Source organism: Lithobates pipiens, unplaced genomic scaffold (assembly GCF_037356315.1).
Source record: "Lithobates pipiens isolate NorthernLeopardFrog02 unplaced genomic scaffold, aLitPip1_a1.2 Scaffold_25, whole genome shotgun sequence".
Taxonomy (NCBI): domain Eukaryota; kingdom Metazoa; phylum Chordata; class Amphibia; order Anura; family Ranidae; genus Lithobates; species Lithobates pipiens.
The window spans coordinates 79538258-79560290 of record NW_027507787.1 but is presented as its reverse complement, the minus strand read 5'-3'; the positions used below and the strand labels follow the sequence as shown (position 1 = coordinate 79560290).

Genomic DNA, 22033 nt, shown 5'->3' with positions numbered 1-22033 from the left:
AAACCTCTCCGACCCAGAACTTGCGGAGACATAAAAGATCAGCGGCTGATAGATGGGTCTCCTGTAGGAGCGCAACATCTGCCCGCAGATGCTTAAGGTGCCAAAGTATTTTCATACACTTCGCAGGTGACCGAAGGCCCTTGACATTCCACGTGACCACGGTCAGTTGGTCTCCGCTTGTGTCAGCCATTAGATGTGGTGGGAGTAGGCGAAAGCACCGCCACGTTGTCTAAGGGAAGCATGGGGGGGTTCGCAATGTACTTGGAAGCATGTATGGGTGAGTAAACTTCAGAAGGTATACAAGACAGGTGGGGAAGAAAAAGAGGGGGAAGGAGAGAGAAGAAAAGAGGGAGAAGAAAAAAGGAAAGAAAAGGAGGGGGGAGAGATAGAACGGTAAATCAACCATGTGAGAGCTATCATCAACTTCACCTTTTTCCACATAAGAAACGCAATGTGAGTGCATCTCCCAGAGAGTGACCGCACCCCCTGGGAGAGGCAGAACTTGTACCCCGGGGAAGAGGGAAGGGTAGGACGGGAGAGGCATGGAAAAATGGGGGAGGGCCCTGGGTGAGACTAAAAAAAAAAGGGGGAGGGGGTGGACAGGAAGGAGGGGAGGAGAGGAAGGGAGGCAAGGCTGGGGAAGAAGGGCGGGGGGAGGGGCTGGGGGAGAGACTATAGGACGATGTCTCAACACTGAGAGTGGCTAAAAAATAAAATAAAAGGCGTAACAGTAGCCAGCACAGTGAACCAGAGGAATCAAGTCACAGAGTACATAGTACAATACAAAGGTAGAACCAATAAACTTACAGGTCAGGAAAAAACAAAAAAACAAAAAAGTAAAGGTAAACTTACAAATATACAAGGCATCGACTCCCAGTCTGTGCTGTATCCACAGGGAGGGTGGAAATTGCCAGTGCGCAAAACAGTAGAGATGAGTGAGGAGGGGAGACCTTCAGCGTATTTCTGCACGTTGGGAATGGTTTGTTGAGCGACTACGCTTGTAAGCCAGTTTTTCAGGGCTCATACGTTGATTGGTAGAAGCATGAGGATCAAGTGTCGATCCGGGCGAAGGGCTCTTCGCCGAGGGGACATGTGTAGTGTCCATATCTGCAGGGTAGTTGAGAAAGTGTTCTGCTTCAGCAGGAGACGTAAAAGTGTGGCGAGTACCATCAGGAGAAGTGACATGGAGAACCGCCGGGTATGCCAAGGTGAGCTTAACATGGTTGTTGAAGAGGGCCGCACAGATCGGTGAGAAGGCCTTACGCATCTTCATAACTTCAATTGAATAGTCTGCGAATAGAAGCAGGCTTACGCCGTCAATGGCGAGGGATCGCTGGGAGCGGAATTTTTGTAGGATGGCATGTTTATCCGCATAGTTAAAGTATCTGACAATGACCGCCCTGGGTTTAGAGCGCTGGTCATTATGATGGCCTAGGCGATGGGCCCGTTCAACAACACACGGTGTAGTGAGGCCCAATTGAGCGGGGATGGCCTCCGCGCAGGTGTCCGTTAGCTGTGCATTAGTGATCGATTCAGGCAGTCCCACAACCCTCAAGTTGTTTCTCCTAGCGCGATTTTCCAAAACGTCGATTTTGTTCCACAAATCCCTATTGGAATGAGTGAGGCGTGCTATGGCTGCAGACTGAACGGTGGTGTCATCTTCCATTATGGAAATGCATTCCTCAGCATGAGTGAAGCTCAGTGCGGAGTTGCTCCATAGCTTACTGAATAGACGAATCAATTGTAGAAGTCAGTGTGGGAGTTAAAAGCGTCCCTACAGCCTGAGCAATGTCCAAAGAAGGAGCCGTGGCTGTGCTGGAGACAGCCGGAGATAGCGGAGGGGGCTCCGTGAGGCAGTGTACGGGGGCCATCTTGGCTGCTATCTCGGCCGCGTCTGTGTCAGTGTTGATCGCGGCTGAGAGCGATCGTTGCACGGATCACTCTACAAAGCGGTCCATTATCTGCGCTTCGTCTCTCTGAGACTGGATAGGGGCTTCCCCGAGGTAAATGGCAGGTTAGTAGCCGGTTTCAGGGGGGTGAGCAGTCGGAGCGATGTCCGCTTACCTCCTCCTCATGTGGCGCCGGAACCGGAAGCAAAACTAGTTTTTAATAACATTCAATTACAGTATGGCTTGTGTAGCAATTGTGTGTGCAATATTATTTTTATTTGCGATGTTTTCCCTACAGAAGTGTAGTTACCCTTTTAAGTAAAAACAAATAAAAAAAAAGTTTAAAGGACAGACTGACCTGTAGAAGCATGAATATGTTATACACATATTTAAAGTGTAACATGTAACCATGTTCCTACAGACTAACCTCCCACCACCAGAGCCCCCCTCCCTGTGACAGCAGGTGGGGGTCCCTTTCCTCGCAGCTGCAGTCTCATTTTGACCCAGTCCAGGCACCTAATTGACAGTGACATGTGAATGAGAAAACGACAAGTCCCATCTTCCACCGCGATACACAGTTTGCAGTTCTTAATGAACTGTGCATTCTCTGATGAGCGCCCACCTAGTTCCTTCACAAGCCCTGCAGCTTTCAAACTGAAAGAGGTATGGGCTTGTCAGCAGGAACCTGACATTGCACATGCTATCCACTTATCACAAGTGCAATGTACTGCAGGCTGCTGTAAAAAAAATGCACGTTTTCTTTCTTGCAAAAATATGTGCATTTATTTATTTTCACAAAGGTGAACTTAGCTTTTAAAGAATCTTAATGTTTATCAGTTCTGAGTAAACAGTAAAGAGAAACACCTAATTTGTTTGACTTAATTGCCGATTTCTTACACAGGATCACCCGACACACATCTGGTCTTGTATGTACAGTATGTGGAGTAGGTGGGGCTATTCATTTTTCTGGGTGTTTTTTAATTCATTTTATTAAATTATCACCTATGGACAATTCTTAAGCACATCTTTTATTATAGCAGTTATAATTTTAATATAATAGTTAAACATAGCTGACATGCTTATTTAAAATTATTGTCACATTTTATAGAATATGTAAAACATATAGCATGAACTACATATACGTTAGAAACATTATTTCTCTGATACTTGATTTTAAGATATTCACAAATACAAGCTTACATTGCTGTTTTCCTGATAAAGAAATAAATGTAATTTCTTGTATGGTTACCATCCATTCTGTCAGCCATTTGGTGCAGTATTCAGTAAACAGCACATCATTTCCTTAGAAGACTTAATATGTCAATTGTTCACAATAGCGGAGAGAGTCAACGGGGCTCCAGCAGGGTTGTACGTAATGATAAATCATGAGAAAAAACACCTCTGGGGCCCAAGTGCCTTCCGCTAGCTGTGTTCACGTGTAATATATCGGGATATGATTCTGACCCCCTGAAAAACATATGGCAGCAGCCCTTACACTATAAATTCATACAGACAACATATCATTTCCTACAACCTGTATGGTTTCTGGTATATAGACAGGAAAAGTTGAGACACTGAACATTTTACTTTGATTTGTATAAATTATTTTGTGCCTCTTGTGCCTAGTTTTTATTATTGTATAACAGGTAATATTATTAAAAATGTGGGTTAGATCAGAGTCCCGTCCCCAGAAGAAAATTAAATGTCAGCAGCTACACATACCGCAGTATTTTTATATTAGGACACTTACTCACTTACCTGTCCTGGAATCCAGCAATGTCGGCACCCCAGCCGAGTGATATCGCCAAGGTACCCGGGGGAGGGGGGGGAGGCACTTAAGCGGAGCTTCCACTTTTGAATTAGGTAGGATACATTTTTGTTACAATTTTCTGACCAAAACTTAATTACCCAAACTAAATTTTGCATATTGTAGGTGTCTGTATGTATTTTTTTTTGTTGCTATTTTAATTAGTTATATTTAAAGTGTATTTAAACCCAAATGCAAAAAAAAAATAATATAGTGAGGATTACCAGTCTTTGACTATGGTAGCTTCATTAGTTTAACTTTTTCAGTCTTCTTTTCTTTTTTTTTAGCTGGTGGTCTTGCTAGTAACACACTTTCTGTTCTAAGGTGCTAATGCTTGCTGTATCTATGGAGCGGAATTCTGACAGTGGGGAGAAATCCCTGCCATCAGAATATGGTTTCTACAGAATATGGCTGCAGCTTGCAATACTGATCAAGTTTGGACAATCCAACAGGAAATTTGACCTAGGGATATATATCTGTTTCTTTCTGCTGTTTTGCTCCCTTGTTATCAGCATGATGACTTCTGACAAGTTCTCCAAGACAGGAGATAACACCAGCCTGCAATGTGTTTCCTGGGTGGTAGCTATAAATAGATTAGCAGAGAGTTTGTCTTGTCACAGCACAGCTCTGAAAGTATCTTCGTTCTTCTGCCTATGTTGAGTCTGGGTGTGTGTCTTTCCTCCAATCAGCTGTCACACAGTGGGGGTTATTTACTAAAGGAAAATCCACTTTGCACTGCAAGTGCACTTGTAAGTAAAGTCGATGTAGATATGAGGAGAACATGCAAGGAAAACAAAAAACAGCATTTTTGCTTGCACATGATTGGATGATAAAATCAGCAGAGCTTCCAATCATTTCAGATCTACCCCTCAGATTTAGAGCAACTGCACTTCCAAGTGCACTTTCAGTGCAAAGTAGATTTGCCTTTCGTAAATAACCCCCATAGTGTATGCCAAGGCTACACTCCTGCTAAATGAGGAAGTAAAAATTCTAAAGAATATAGCAAGCTGAAGACAGAAGATATGCGTGTAAAACTTATGTAGGAATTTTTTTTCATCTCTGTATATCATCTGAGGCTGTTCACTTCACTGGATATAGGAGAGGGCTTACATCCACTTTAAAAGAGGAAGACTATAGGACTTAAGGTCTCTCTCTCCTGTTCTTTGTCGCAGAAAATGCTAAAAACAATGCTAACTGATAGGAGTGCAGTACAGGCAGAGAACACATGAAGTTGCCAGCTCATTAAACAGACCAAAAGGAAGAAAATAAGAGATTTTTTTTTTGTGTTTTGAGACATTTTAACTATTGCAAGCATGCATTTCCTGAGAACTTGTATTTTGTCTTGTAACCAGTTTATGTGGTTCAGTGTGACATAGATTGGAGTTTTAAGTGTATCTTTAGCTTACTGCCTTTGCTGTTTGGAATTTCCACTATTTTCTTGTTTTCATTTTTTTTTCCCTTTTCTATGCTGACCAGCAAAACCGGCTGACTAAGCTCTTACTTTTCAATGGTTTTGATTTCTGATTTCAGCTCTGAAAAAGTTAACCTTAGGTGTCTGTTAATAATAATAATTCCATAATTTAAAATGTAGAATTTTTATGGGGGACATTTATTTTATACACAAGTGTGTATACACCTTGTAGTTTTTATGTTGCATTATGTACAGTATGTTTAATGATGAAGAAGCCTTCTGTATAAATGCTCCTCCCAGAATGTGGGAAGAGAGACATTCCTTGGACAGCAAACTTTGTTTGTTGTTTTGCAATATAAAAATAACTGTTTGAAGTTACTGCTTCAGTGTACATCCATTAAAAAATAAAAATAAAAATGGTCACACTCTAGTACTGAGTCAGTACTAGAGTGTGACTTTTCTTTTTTTTTTTGCACTGTGAAAATAGTGCAGCTCCCTGCCTGTCAGTACATTATGAAGAAAATAACAGGACCGGATCTGGCTAAACTGAATACAGTGTATAAATATATATACAACACACCTGGGATGCATATATATCCTCTACACACTGTAACTGATGCTAACTGACTGCGCCTGCCTACTCTACCTAACTCAAATTAACCCCTTGCTGCCGAGCGTACGCAGATGTGCATACTCAGCTTCCGAGGGTTATACCGGGATGATGCCCACACCTGCAGGCATCATCCTGATACCGTTTTTCAGAGCGGGCGATTGGCTTTCCAGCCATAACAACCGATGCAGCTAAAAGCCGATCGGCTGTTATGCCGGAGGAGCGGAAGGGGACACCCCCCTCCCACCGCCTCCCGCCGATCTTACCGGGGCTCCCGTTCAATCGGGAGCACCGATCGCACATCCGCCACTTCCAGCGGCTAGGGAGGGACTGGAATGAAGCTGTAAGTGGCTTCATTCCAGTCTTCTAATTGTAAACACAGAAGCGCGTCATGACGTCACTTCCGGTTTACTCGGCTGCCAATGGTGCCGGATTTAAAAATATATACACTATTTAGAATTGCCGAAAATGGCGATCTGAATACTTTGAAGTGTAAAGGAGGGAACGGGGATCTTTTAGACCCCCGATTCCTCCATAAAGAGTACCTGTCACCACCTATTACTGTCACAAGGAATGTTTACATTCCTTGTGACAGCAATAAAAGTGATCACATTTTTTTTTTTAACTATTTATTAATTTTAAAATAAATAAGAAAAAAAAAGTAAAGCGCCCCCCCCCCCCCCGTCGCCACGAGCTCGCGCAGCAAAGAAAATGCATACGGAAGTCGCACCCGCAAATGTAAACGGTGTTCAAATCACACATGTGAGGTATTGCCGCGATCATCAGAGCGAGAGCAATAATTCTGGAACTAGACCTCCTCTGTAACTCTAACCTGGTAACCGGAAAAAAAATGTAAAGCGTCACCTATTGAGATTTTTAGGTACCGTAGTTTGTCGTAATTCCACGAGTGCGTGCAATTATAAAGTGTGACATGTTTGGTATCTATTTACTCGGTGTAACATTATCTTTCACATTATGCAATAAACTTGGGCTAATTTTACTGTTTCGTTTTTTTAAATTCATGAAAATGTCCCTTTTCCCAAAAAGTGGCGTTTAAAACACCGCTGCGCAAATACCGTGTGACATAAAATATTGCAACAATTTCCATTTTATTCTCTAGAGTCTCTGCTAAAAAAATATATATAATGTTTCGGGGGTTCCAAGTAATTTTCTAGCAAAAAATATGGATTTTAACTTGTAAACACCAAATGTCAAAAATAGGCTTAGGCATGAAAGGGTTAAATTACACTGTCTCTCTCTCTGCCTGTCTTTAACCACCGCCGAAACACACTACACAAGGCCGCCACGCAGGCAGCCTTATATAGTGTGGGGCGTGTACTAAACCCTCTGAGACATAATTGCCCAAAGCCACCCTGGCTTTGGCCAATAACAGCTCCTCGTTTTTTCTGCGCTGTGATTTTCCAAAGCATGAGGGTCATAGTGCATGCTTGGACAATCAGCAGCCAGCAATGCACTGCGATGCCGCAGTGAATTATGGGCTGTGACGTGCCACTCAAATTTGGCACGAATGGCCCATAATGTTCGGAATTCTGCGAAAGACCCGAACAGATGATGTTTCAGTCAAACATGAAGCTCATCCCTAGTACTGACTTAATTTTCTTCTCTCGTCAATAAATATGTTATAGTACCATAATGCTTGAAAATGAACTATTACTTACAAAATACTGCAATCATTGAAAATATGCATGTGGCAAACATAAATGGCCTGCTTTCCAAAACATTTACTGAATTGCAATCAAAAACTAGCAAATAAACAAGCTACATGGGCTGTATTTTTCTAATTTTATCTCAAAGTGTTTACAACTTCCAAATCAGCATTTATGATGGTCAGTTCACATAATTGTCAGGTTGAACAGAAAGAAGTGGTTTATTAGTATAACCATGCCTGTGGCTCTTTGGCTGGCTATAGATGAGTAATAAAAAATAAGTTCAGTTGGCAATTTGCGATTTTCCTATCCAAAACCTGCCCTATTACAGCAAATGTTTGTCCCCCAAGTCAGAAATTCTACAAAATATATTACTAGACATTTTAAGGGCTCTTTCATAGTCAATGTTGTTGAATAAAAATGTACATCATGTTTTATTTATGCTTTTAGTGATGTTGGGCAAGACATCGAATGTGGATTGTGTTTTACACCATACAGGATAGTCATTTATAGGAAAACTCAAAACAAATATAGGCAAGGGTATCACTAATGGGATCTAAGAAGAGAAGCAGGACAATGCAGAATCTCTTCCTCACTCTCCTTCTCTGATGCATCATACTCATTTCCCCGGTGTGGTCCTCTCAATATGATGGCCACTCCATCAGATTCAATATGACCTCTCCACCCCAAGGTCTTTCTGTTTTATGGATCATGATATCATCCAAATCAGCACTGATGGAGTACAAACCTGAATCGGGTGAACCTTTTGACCTATGTGAAGTCTACCCATTCTTTTTTTAATAGGTTTTACAGCTACCGATGTTACCTCTGAAATATACAGCACGCTGGAAAATGCATCCTCCAGAACATATATGTCAGAGGAAGGTTTGCCCTCTAAGATTTGGCATATAAATGACTCTGCATGCCCTGAGGAGGATGTTTGATCAGTTCCATCTCATAGTGTTAGTCAGGTCTTGTATTCAATACAGATTTCTCTTGTGAGCGATGGAACATTTTTTTTATGGGTATGGAATAAAATTAGAGGTAGAAGTTGAATAATTAACATATTTCTGCCCACCATCACTATATTTGTTATGTATTTTTATTGTTTTAATTATTTACAGATTTTTTTTTTTTTTTTGTCCTGGTCAAGCAAACATGGACAAGGATTTCTATACAAACTGTATAAAAATAATGATAGCCTGGGAAGGGGGAACCAGTTGGAATTTTTGGGTAGTCACATTTGGTGGGAAACTCATTTCAAAAACCCTTGGTCCTTGCTAGCCTTTTTCTATGAATATTTCTGCAGATACAAGATGGGAAGGGCAGGCAGTGGTAAAAATTAAACGTACAAACGTATAGCCATGAGATGCCCACCCTTCTCCAAAGAAAAAGCTTGAAACTGAAAGCAGCACTTTCCAAAACCCACCTTATAGTCCAAGTAACAACCTTCCTATTTGTGGGAAAAAGGCCCCAAACACTGCATATGTCCTGTGTCTGTATGCCAGTTTTGCCACTATTCAATCTTTTCATGTTTTTCTTACATTTTAAATGTTTTATTAGTTTCCTCATAAGACTGGCTCTGCCCTGTTCAAGCAAGCATGGGCAGGAATGGCAAGACATAAAGTGATCATATCCATGGACAACAAGGTGTCAAGTATGTACCATTGGATGGAGATGGCCTTCTCTGTTGCATATGTCATGTCAGAGAGGGCATTCAGTGCAGTGAAAGGGGCTTTGTGACCAAGGAAAATTGTACCTAGATCACAGAGGAACAAACACCAAAAGCAGATGTTATTGATAAAGTCAATACATTTTAAATACAGTTAACTGAGAGATAACAGAATATTTTTTTGGTATATGGGTATATGCCAGGAGATTGTGGTGCACCTGGGATGAGGGTGTAAAGTGTTTTGAGTGCATAGGGATTTTATATTTAATGTTTTTTTAATGGATACAGGGAGGACCTATGAAAAGGAGCTACCACTTGAGCAGACTGTCAGTAACAATTGCCTTACCCCAAGCCACCCGGAGCTAAAAATATAATAAAAAAATGGGAATGACTCCAAAAAATAGAAAAGGTAGTTAAGGCTTGATTGATAATTGAAGAGCTATCAATATTAGTCCTTAAAAAGATTTTTAGATCTGAATAAATTACTTATATAGCGCACAATGCGAACTGAATCGCCTCTAGGCGCTGTGGCGAGCTTTGATCATCTGCTAAAAGAGGAAAGTCTTGAGTTTTTTCCTAAAAGCCAGGTGATTTTCTTCCAGGCGGATGTTGATTGGTAGAGCATTCCATAGCCGAGGCCCTTGGACAGCAAATCTCTGATCCCCCTTGGATTTATACCAGGCTTTGGGCATGAGGAGGAGGTTTTTGTTGGCTGATCGAAGACTGCGGTTTGGTGTGTAATGATTTATTTTCTCCATTAGGTATTGCAGAGCTTCTCTATGCACGCATTTGTGGGTGAGGCAAAGGGTCTTGAACGTGATACGATTTTTTACGGTTAGCCAATGTAAGCTCCTCAGCGAAGGAGAGATGGATTCCCAGATTTTTTTTCCTGTTATCAGCCTTGCCGCCGTGTTTTGGATCAGTTGTAATCGCGCAAGTTGATATTGTGGTAATCCTATGTAAAGCGAATTTGCGTAGTCCAGTCATGAATTAATGATTGTTCCAACTACCACTGCTTTGTCATTCTTTGGGATAAAAGGGATGAGTCTGCAAAGCATGCGCCACAGATGGTGAGATCCACTGACTACTGCTCCTATTTGCGCATCCATTGACATTTGTGCGCCTAAAATAACCCTGAGACTCTTCGCTTTGGTCTTTGGGGAGATAGTCTGCCCAAAGACGGTTGGTGGAGACCAGGAGGTTTTGGTTGCGGGCTTATGATTTGGGTGTAAGATAAGAAGCTCTGTCTTTGATTCATTCAGCTGGAGGGAGTTAGTGGTCATCCAGACCTCTATTGATTTGAGGTAGTTTTCAAGTTGTTGTTTGTGATCTTTTTTTCCATTGATCCGTAAATAAAGTTGCGTGTCATCAGCGTAAGAGTGGAAGCAGAGATCTGAGCATCTGATGATTTGAAGGAGTGGGCGAATGTAAATGTTGAAGAGAACGGGTGACAAAGGAGAGCCTTGAGGGACTCCGCAGGTGACTGCCTGAGTTTGGGAGAGGAATTTTCCTAGTTTCACTGTTTGTGACCAATTTCCTAGGAAGGACGCGAACCATTGGAGATCTATGTCTTGGACTCCGGCTACTTCTGTGAGGCGGACGAGTAGAGCATTGTGATCTACTGTATCAAACGCTGCACTTAGGTCTAGCAGTACGAGGAGACACGGCTCTCCGTCATCTGCTGCTTCGAGGGCGTCATCCCAAATCTTGAGGAGAGCTGTTTCTGTTCCATGACCCGGGCGGAAGCCTGATTGCAGCGGGTCCAGGAGTTTGCGAGTATCCAGGTGGAGTTGTAGCTGATGTACTACAGTATTCTCCATGATCTTAGAAATGGTGTTGAGGCTTGTAATTGGCCTACGGTTATTTGGATCCTGAGGGTCCAGGTTTGGTTTCTTGAGTAGAGGTTTGACGATGCCTTGTTTTGAGGATCCTGGGAACAATCCCTTTGTGGAATGATCGGTTTATGAGGTGGGTTATGGTTGGAGCCACAATGTCGGAGCATTCTTTCAGTAGTTTTGTGGGGATAATGTCAATAGGTGAGGTACTGTCACGCAGTTTATTAATGATGTTTTTTGCGGTATCTACGGTAATTGGGGATAGTGAAAATTTTGGCGGTTGCGGTATGTTGGTGCAGACATCCTCTTTATGTATTTGCTGGCCGAGGTTGGATGTTTTCTTCTGATAAATTGTTTCCCTGATGGTTTTGACTTTATTGATGAAAAAATCCGACAGTTTGTCACAGTAATCCTGGGATTCACTTTCTGGGGGTTCTAGGCACACCGGATTCATTGATTGATTAACCAGTTTAAACAATTCCTGTGGTTGGTTTGCGGCCGTTTTTCGATTGTATATGAGAAATGGTCCTTTTTGGCTTTGAAGATTGCTTTCCGATAATTCTCTGTGAGACCTTTGTAGTTAAAGTGGTTTTCTTCAGTGGTATTTCTTCTCCATGTTCTTTCCGCTCGTCTGAGCTCTTGCTTTAGTACGGTGAGGGAGCTATTAAACCATCCAGAGTTTTTCTTCCTGATGAGAGCCCTGCGTTTTGGTGCTACCGAGTCTGCTGATTGCAGCAATGCCCTTTTTTCCCTATCCGGTGTTCGGTTAGGATCCTGTAGTTTTCCGGCACCAATTCGGTGAGGATGGTGTTGCAGTCAGAGGTTAACCAGCTTTCAGTGATGAAGAGGCAGTCTACATTGTTCTCGATGATGAAGTCGGGTACTTCAAGTCTATGTTTGACTGCAGACCTGGCATTAATCAAGGCGCAATCTAATTGTAGTGGTTGAGTAGATGTCTTCCTGTGGTTGGGAGCTGCTTGTCATCCGGTTTTTAATAGTTGTTCTCTTTAAAGTATTTTTTGTATGGAAGATGGCAATGTGGTGTTGATGTTCCTTAGTCTGTGCAGAACTTCAGCTGAGTATTTGAAGTAGCACATGGTTTGTGGATGCTGTTGATGGTACTATGTGCCTAAGATGATGATCCTGATCAGGGTATTGATCCTGAGGAGGGGCTAGGTATCAGACTTGCCGCCGTGCTTGAGGCTATTAGCACGCAAGTTGATCAGGGGATGCCTATATGGATGCGAAAGAAGTTGTATTCGGTTGCTGGCTGTTCCGGCTACCTTTACTTGAGGTGAAGGTCTCCGCTCAGAAAAGAAGTCTGGCTGTGATCTGGAGTAGTGGTCCTAGGATAGCGTGAAAAATGGAATGGAGGCCGGAGGTAGGGGTATGCTAACCTACAGTTGTTCCTGATTGTTCCATAGGAAGGCGAAAAAAAACCCTGGCAGTAGCAGCCAAACGCACCAGTGGGGCAAAAATTCCTTCCTGACCCCCGTAGGCGGTTGGACGGAGTCCTTAGAACAATCACTAGGGGGGGGGGGGTGAAGGTGCAAGTTTACCTGGCTGCAGTGGTCCCCGTTAAACACTATGGTTCCGGTGAATCTGGCTTGCTGTCAGCCTGACATTTCTGGAGAGCTGTCTGGTTGCCCCTTGCAGTGGGATCTTTAAAATGGAGGGGAGGATGGAGGTAGGATAGAGGTTAGAGACTCCTGTCTTAACTCCTGTTTTCAACTCCTGGTTATTAACTCTCCACTTTAGTTCAAAAATCCACTTGTGTTCACAAAATCCACATGCAAGCCACCATCATGGAGCAAGCTCAACGCACTCACATCTGCACACATGTATAAGAAAATTGTATAAGAAAATATCTCTCCAGGACTGCAATTTTAAGTTTGATATATAATATGTGGGAGAAAAGCATAAAGGACATTTAAGGTACCTGAAAGAGACATAAAACGCATACAGTATAATAAATATGGTACTTTGTATTTAGACAATCAAAATTGCTACAAGACTCATAGTAAGATACTACACCACCATTAGGGCAGCCAAATTGTTTTGGCCCCTTACACAGCTTTAAACCTGGGCCCCCCTGGTCTGATCATCAACATTGCCCAGGGCCTGTTCATGGGCCGCCACACTGAATACGCCCACCGGCCACCTTACCTGTATACACTCAGCCCCCCTCACACCTGTTCACACTCAGGCCCTCCTTACACTTGTAGGCACTCATTTCCTCCCTAACACCTGTACACACTCAGTCCCCCCCTCAAAATTGTATGCACTCAGCCCCCTCTCACACCTGTACGCACTTAGCCCCTCACGCCTGTACTCACTCAGCCCCCCACACCTTTATGCACTCAACCCCTTCTCACAACTGTACACACTCAGCCCCCTCTCACACCTGTATACACTCAGCCCCCTCACACCTGTATGCACTCAGCCCCTCTCACATCTGAATGCACTCAGCCCCCTCACACCTGTATGCACTCACCCCCCTCTCACACCTGTACGCACTCAGTCCTCTCTCACCCCTGTATGCACTCAGCTCCCTCTCACACCTGTACGCACTCAGCCCCCTCTCACACCTTTATGCACTCAACCCCTTCTCAAACCTGTACACACTCAGCCCCTCTCACACCTGAACGCACTCAGCCCCTCTCACACCTGTATGCACTCAAACCCCTCTCACACCTGTACGCACTCAGTCCTCTCTCACACCTGTATGCACTCAGCCCCCTCTCACACCTGTACGCACTCAGCCCCCTCTCACACCTGTACTCCCTCAGCCCCACACACTTGTCCGCTCTCAGCCCCTTCACACCTGTACGCACTCATCCCCCTCTCACACCTGTACACACTCAGCCTCCTCTCACACCTATATGCACTCAGCCTCCTCTCACACCTGTATGCACTCAGCCCCCTCACACCTGTATGCACTCATCCCCCTCTCATACCTGTACGCACTCATCCCCCTCTCATACCTGTACGCACTCATCCCCCTCTCATACCTGTACGCACTCATCCCCCTCTCATACCTGTACGCACTCATCCCCCTCTCACACCTGTACACACTCAGCCTCCTCTCACACCTATATGCACTCAGCCTCCTCTCACACCTGTATGCACTCAGCCCCCTCACACCTGTATGCACTCATCCCTCTCTCATACCTGTACGCACTCATCCCCCTCTCATACCTGTACGCACTCATCCCCCTCTCATACCTGTACGCACTCATCCCCCTCTCACACCTGTACGCACTCATCCCCCTCTCACACCTGAACGCACTCATCCCCCTCTCACACCTGTACGCACTCATCCCCCTCTCACACCTGTACGCACTCATCCCCCTCTCACACCTGTACGCACTCATCCCCCTCTCACACCTGTACGCACTCATCCCCCTCTCACACCTGTACGCACTCATCCCCCTCTCACACCTGTACGCACTCATCCCCCTCTCACACCTGTACGCACTCATCCCCCTCTCACACCTGTACGCACTCATCCCCCTCTCACACCTGTACGCACTCAGCCCCCTCTCACACCTGTACGCACTCATCCCCCTCTCACACCTGTACGCACTCATCCCCCTCTCACACCTGTACGCACTCAGCCCCCTCTCACACCTGTACGCACTCATCCCCCTCTCACACCTGTACACACTCAGCCTCCTCTCACACCTGTACGCACTCAGCCTCCTCTCACACCTGTACGCACTCAGCCTCCTCTCACACCTGTACGCACTCATCCCCCTCTCACACCTGTACGTACTCTGCCCCCTCTCACACCTGTATGTACTCTGCCCCCTCTCACACCTGCATGCACTCAGCCCCCTCTCACACCTGTATGCACTCAGCCCCTTCTCACACCTGTATGCACTCAGCTCCCTCTCACACCTGTATGCACTCAGCCTACTCTCACACCTGTATGCACTCATCCCCCTCTCACACCTGTACGCACTCAGCCTCCTCTCACACCTGTACACACTCAGCCTCCTCTCACACCTGTATGCACTCAGCTCCCTCTCACACCTGTATGCACTCAGCCCCCTCTCACACCTGTACGCACTCAGCACCCTCTCACACCTGTACTCCCTCAGCCCCACACACTTGTCCGCTCTCAGCCCCCTCACACCTGTATGCACTCATCCCCCTCTCACACCTGTATGCACTCAGCCTCCTCTCACACCTGTATGCACCCAGCCCCCTCACACACCTGTACGCACTCATCCCCGTCTCACACCTGTACGCACTCATCCCCCTCTCACACCTGTACGTACTCTGCCCCCTCTCACACCTGTATGTACTCTGCCCCCTCTCACACCTGTACACACTCAGCCTCCTCTCACACCTGTATGCACTCAGCCCCCACTCACACCTGTCCGCACTCAGCCCCCTCACACCTGTACGCACTCATCCCCCTCTCACACCTGTACGCACTCATCCCCCTCTCACACCTGTACGCACTCATCCCCCTCTCACACCTGTACGCACTCATCCCCCTCTCACACATGTACGCACTCATCCCCCTCTCACACCTGTACGCACTCATCCCCCTCTCACACCTGTACGCACTCATCCCCCTCTCACACCTGTACGCACTCATCCCCCTCTCACACCTGTACGCACTCATCCCCGTCTCACACCTGTACGCACTCATCCCCCTCTCACACCTGTACGTACTCTGCCCCCTCTCACACCTGTACGTACTCTGCCCCCTCTCACACCTGTATGTACTCTGCCCCCTCTCACACCTGCATGTACTCTGCCCCCTCTCACACCTGTATGTACTCTGCCCCCTCTCACACCTGCATGTACTCTGCCCCCTCTCACACCTGTATGTACTCTGCCCCCTCTCACACCTGCATGTACTCTGCCCCCTCTCACACCTGCATGTACTCTGCCCCCTTTCACACCTGCATGTACTCTGCCCCCTCTCACACCTGCATGTACTCTGCCCCCTCTCACACCTGCATGTACTCTGCCCCCTCTCACACCTGCATGTACTCTGCCCCCTCTCACACCTGCATGTACTCTGCCCCCTCTCACACCTGCATGTACTCTGCCCCCTCTCACACCTGCATGTACTCTGCCCCCTCTCACTCCTGCATGTACTCTGCCCCCTCTCACACCTGTACGCACTCATCCCCCTCTCACACCTGTACGCACTCATCCCCCTCTCACACCTGTACGCACTCATCCCCCTCTCACAGCTGTACGCACTCAGCCCCCTCTCACATCTGTACGCACTCAGCCCCCTCTCACACCTGTACGCACTCAGCCCCCTCTCACACCTGTATGCACTCAGCCCCCTCTCACACCTGTATGCACTCAGCCCCCTCTCACACCTGTATGCACTCTGCCCCCTCTCACACCTGTATGTACTCTGCCCCCTCTCACACCTGCATGTACTCTGCCCCCTCTCACACCTGCATGTACTCTGCCCCCTCTCACACCTGAACGCACTCATCCCCCTCTCACACCTGTACGCACTCATCCCCCTCTCACACCTGTACGCACTCATCCCCCTCTCACACCTGTACGCACTCATCCCCCTCTCACACCTGTACGCACTCATCCCCCCCTCACACCTGTACGCACTCAGCCCCCTCTCACACCTGTACGCACTCAGCCCCCTCTCACACCTGTATGTATTCTGCCCCCTCTCACACCTGTATGTACTCTGCCCCCTCTCACACCTGCATGCACTCAGCCCCCTCTCACACCTGTATGCACTCAGCCCCTTCTCACACCTGTATGCACTCAGCTCCCTCTCACACCTGTATGCACTCAGCCTACTCTCACACCTGTACGCACTCAGCCTCCTCTCACACCTGTATGCACTCAGCTCCCTCTCACACCTGTATGCACTCAGCTCCCTCTCACACCTGTATGCACTCAGCCCCCTCTCACACCTGTATGCACTCAGCACCCTCTCACACCTGTGCTCCCTCAGCCCCACACACTTGTCCGCTCTCAGCCCCTTCACACCTGTATGCACTCATCCCCCTCTCACACCTGTACACACTTAGCCCCCTCTCACACCTGTATGCACTCAGCCCCCACTCACACCTGTATGCACTCAGCCCCCCCACACTTGTCCGCACTCAGCACCCTCTCACACCTCTATGCACTCAGCCCCCACTCACACCTGTATGCACTCAGCCCCCTCTCACACCTGTACTCCCTCAGCCCCCCACACTTGTCCGCACTCAGCCCCCTCACACCTCTATGCACTCATCCCCCTCTCACACCTGTACACACTCATCCCCCTCTCATACCTGTACGCACTAATCCCCCTCTCACACCTGTACGCACTCATCCCCCTCTCACACCTGTACGCACTCATCCCCCTCTCACACCTGTATGCACTCATCCCCCTCTCACACTTGTACACACTCATCCCCCTCTCACACCTGTACGCACTCAGCCTCCTCTCACACCTGTATGCACTCAGCCCCCTCTCACACCTGTACGCACTCAGCCCCCTCTCACACCTGTATGTACTCAGCCCCATATCACACCTGTATGCACTCAGCCCCTTCTCACACCTGTATGCACTCAGCTCCCTCTCACACCTGTATGCACTCAGCCCCCTCTCACACCTGTACGCACTCAGCCTCCTCTCACACCTGTATGCACTCAGCCCCCTCTCACACCTGTACGCACTCAGCCCCCTCTCACACCTGTATGTACTCAGCCCCATATCACACCTGTATGCACTCAGCCCCTTCTCACACCTGTATGCACTCAGCTCCCTCTCACACCTGTATGCAATCAGCCCCCTCTCACACCTGTATGCACTCATCCCCCTCTCACACCTGTACGCACTCAGCCCCCTCTCACACCTGTACGCACTCAGCCCCCTCTCATACCTGTACGCACTAATCCCCCTCTCACACCTGTACGCACTCATCCCCCTCTCACACCTGTACGCACTCATCCCCCTCTCACACCTGTATGCACTCAGCCTCCTCTCACACCTGTATGCACTCAGCCCCCTCTCACACCTGTATGTACTCAGCCCCATATCACACCTGTATGCACTCAGCCCCTTCTCACACCTGTATGCACTCAGCTCCCTCTCACACCTGTATGCACTCAGCCCCCTCTCACACCTGTATGCACTCAGCCTACTCTCACACCTGTATGCACTCAGCCTACTCTCACACCTGTATGCACTCAGCCCCCTCTCACACCTGTACGCACTCAGCCCCCTCTCACACTTGTACTCCCTCAGCCCCACACACCTTTATGCACTCAACCCCTTCTCACACCTATACACACTCAGCCCCTCTCACACCTGAACGCACTCAGCCCCCTCACACCTGAACGCACTCAGCCCCCTCACACCTGAACGCACTCAGCCCCCTCACACCTGAACGCACTCAGCCCCCTCACACATGTATGTACTCAGCCCCATATCACACCTGTATGCACTCAGCCCCTTCTCACACCTGTATGCACTCAGCCTACTCTCACACCTGTATGCACTCAGCCCCCTCTCACACCTGTACGCACTCAGCCCCCTCTCACACTTGTACTCCCTCAGCCCCACACACCTTTATGCACTCAACCCCTTCTCACACCTATACACACTCAGCCCCTCTCACACCTGAATGCACTCAGCCCCCTCACACCTGAACGCACTCAGCCCCCTCACACCTGTACGCACTCAGCCCCCTCACACCTGTACGCACTCAGCCCCCTCACACCTGTACGCACTCAGCCCCCTCTCACACCTGTACGCACTCAGCCCCCTCTCACACCTGTACGCACTCAGCCCCCTCTCACACCTGTACACACTAATCCCCCTCTCACACCTGTACGCACTCAGCCCCCTCTCACACCTGTACGCACTCAGCCCCCTCTCACACCTGTATGCACTCAGCTCCCTCTCACACCTGTATGCACTCAGCCCCCTCTCACACCTGTATGCACTCAGCCCCCTCTCACACCTGTATGCACTCAGCCCCCTCTCACACCTGTACGCACTCAGCCCCCTCTCACACCTGTACGCACTCATCCCCCTCTAACACCTGTACACACTCATCCCCCTCTCATACCTGTACGCACTAATCCCCCTCTCACACCTGTACGCACTCATCCCCCTCTCACACCTGTACGCACTCATCCCCCTCTCACACCTGTACGCACTCATCCCCCTCTCACACCTGTACGCACTCATCCCCCTCTCACACCTGTACGCACTCATCCCCCTCTCACACCTGTACGCACTCACCCTCCTCTCACACCTGTACGCACTCAGCCCCCTCTCACACCTGTATGTACTCAGCCCCATATCACACCTGTATGCAGTCAGCCCCTTCTCACACCTGTATGCACTCAGCTCCCTCTCACACCTGTATGCACTCAGCCCCCTCTCACACCTGTATGCACTCAGCCTACTCTCACACCTGTATGCACTCAGCCCCCTCTCACACCTGTACGCACTCAGCCCCCTCTCACACTTGTACTCCCTCAGCCCCACACACCTTTATGCACTCAACCCCTTCTCACACCTATACACACTCAGCCCCTCTCACACCTGAACGCACTCAGCCCCCTCACACCTGAACGCACTCAGCCCCCTCACACATGTATGTACTCAGCCCCATATCACACCTGTATGCACTCAGCCCCTTCTCACACCTGTATGCACTCAGCTCCCTCTCACACCTGTATGCACTCAGCTCCCTCTCACACCTGTATGCACTCAGCCCCCTCACACCTGTACGCACTCAGCCCCCTCTCACACCTGTACGCACTCAGCCCCCTCTCACACCTGTACACACTAATCCCCCTCTCACACCTGTACGCACTCAGCCCCCTCTCACACCTGTACGCACTCAGCCCCCTCTCACACCTGTATGTACTCAGCCCCATATCACACCTGTATGCACTCAGCCCCTTCTCACACCTGTATGCACTCAGCTCCCTCTCACACCTGTATGCACTCAGCCCCCTCTCACACCTGTATGCACTCAGCCCCCTCTCACACCTGTATGCACTCAGCCCCCTCTCACACCTGTATGCACTCAGCCCCCTCTCACACCTGTACGCACTCATCCCCCTCTAACACCTGTACACACTCATCCCCCTCTCATACCTGTACGCACTAATCCCCCTCTCACACCTGTACGCACTCATCCCCCTCTCACACCTGTACGCACTCATCCCCCTCTCACACCTGTACGCACTCATCCCCCTCTCACACCTGTACGCACTCAGCCTCCTCTCACACCTGTACGCACTCAGCCCCCTCTCACACCTGTATGTACTCAGCCCCATATCACACCTGTATGCACTCAGCCCCTTCTCACACCTGTATGCACTCAGCTCCCTCTCACACCTGTATGCACTCAGCCCCCTCTCACACCTGTATGCACTCAGCCTACTCTCACACCTGTATGCACTCAGCCCCCTCTCACACCTGTACGCACTCAGCCCCCTCTCACACTTGTACTCCCTCAGCCCCACACACCTTTATGCACTCAACCCCTTCTCACACCTATACACACTCAGCCCCTCTCACACCTGAACGCACTCAGCCCCCTCACACCTGAACGCACTCAGCCCCCTCACACATGTATGTACTCAGCCCCATATCACACCTGTATGCACTCAGCCCCTTCTCACACCTGTATGCACTCAGCTCCCTCTCACACCTGTATGCACTCAGCCCCCTCTCACACCTGTATGCACTCAGCCTACTCTCACACCTGTATGCACTCAGACCCCTCTCACACTTGTACTCCCTCAGCCCCATACACCTTTATGCACTCAACCCCTTCTCACACCTATACACACTCAGCCCCTCTCACACCTGAATGCACTCAGCCCCCTCACACCTGAACGCACTCAGCCCCCTCACACCTGTACGCACTCAGCCCCCTCTCACACCTGTATGCACTCAGCCCCCTCTCACACCTGTACGCACTCAGCCCCCTCTCACACCTGTACACACTAATCCCCCTCTCACACCTGTACGCACTCAGCCCCCTCTCACACCTGTACGCACTCAGCCCCCTCTCACACCTGTACACACTAATCCCCCTCTCACACCTGTACGCACTCAGCCCCCTCTCACACCTGTACGCACTCAGCCCCCTCTCACACCTGTATGTACTCAGCCCCCTCTCACACCTGTATGTACTCAGCCCCATATCACACCTGTATGCACTCAGCCCCTTCTCACACCTGTATGCACTCAGCTCCCTCTCACACCTGTATGCACTCAGCCCCCTCTCACACCTGTATGCACTCAGCCCCCTCTCACACCTGTATGCACTCAGCCCCCTCTCACACCTGTACGCACTCATCCCCCTCTCACACCTGTACGCACTCATCCCCCTCTCACACCTGTACGCACTCATCCCCCTCTCACACCTGTACGCACTCATCCCCCTCTCACACCTGTACGCACTCATCCCCCTCTCACACCTGTGCGCACTCATCCCCCTCTCACACCTGTACGCACTCATCCCCCTCTCACACCTGTACGCACTCAGCCTCCTCTCACACCTGTACGCACTCAGCCCCCTCTCACACCTGTATGTACTCAGCCCCCTCTCACACCTGTATGCACTCAGCCCCCTCTCACACCTGTATGCACTCAGCCCCCTCTCACACCTGTACGCACTCAGCCCCCTCTCACACCTGAGCACCCCCCTACTGAACCTTACCAGGCCACATGCACTCAACATGGGGAGGGTACTTTGGGGCCTGACCCCAAAGCATCTTGTCCCCATGTTGATGGGAGCAAGGGCCTCATCCTCGCAACCCTTGCCTAGCCCCCCCCCATGTAAATTGGTAACGGGGTACCCCTGCCATTTCACAAAAAAGTGTCAAGAATGGTAAAAATACAAGAGACAGCTTGGGACAAGTCCTTTTCTAAAAGATAAAAAAAAATGTCATGTGATGTAAATCCACACCCCACGGACTGAAAAAAATGCAGCAGTTCCGCCCTGTGGGAGGCTTCTGCCGAGTGATGCTTCTTCTTGGTGACAGCTGTTACATAGCTGAGGGTGGGGCCAACCAGTGACATAAACAGGTGACCCCGTCCCCTCTGACACCACAGGGACTCCCCCAGCGGTGTCAGAGGGGGTGTAGTCACCAGTTTACCGATAAGCCCCCCAC

At 48.6% G+C, this 22033-nt stretch overlaps 1 protein-coding gene across 3 annotated transcripts in view; it reads left to right on the top strand.

Moving 5' to 3' along the window:
- GRID1 (glutamate ionotropic receptor delta type subunit 1) overlaps positions 1-22033 on the top strand; it is a 1763123-nt gene that overhangs the window by 1275923 nt on the left and 465167 nt on the right. The window lies entirely within an intron of this gene.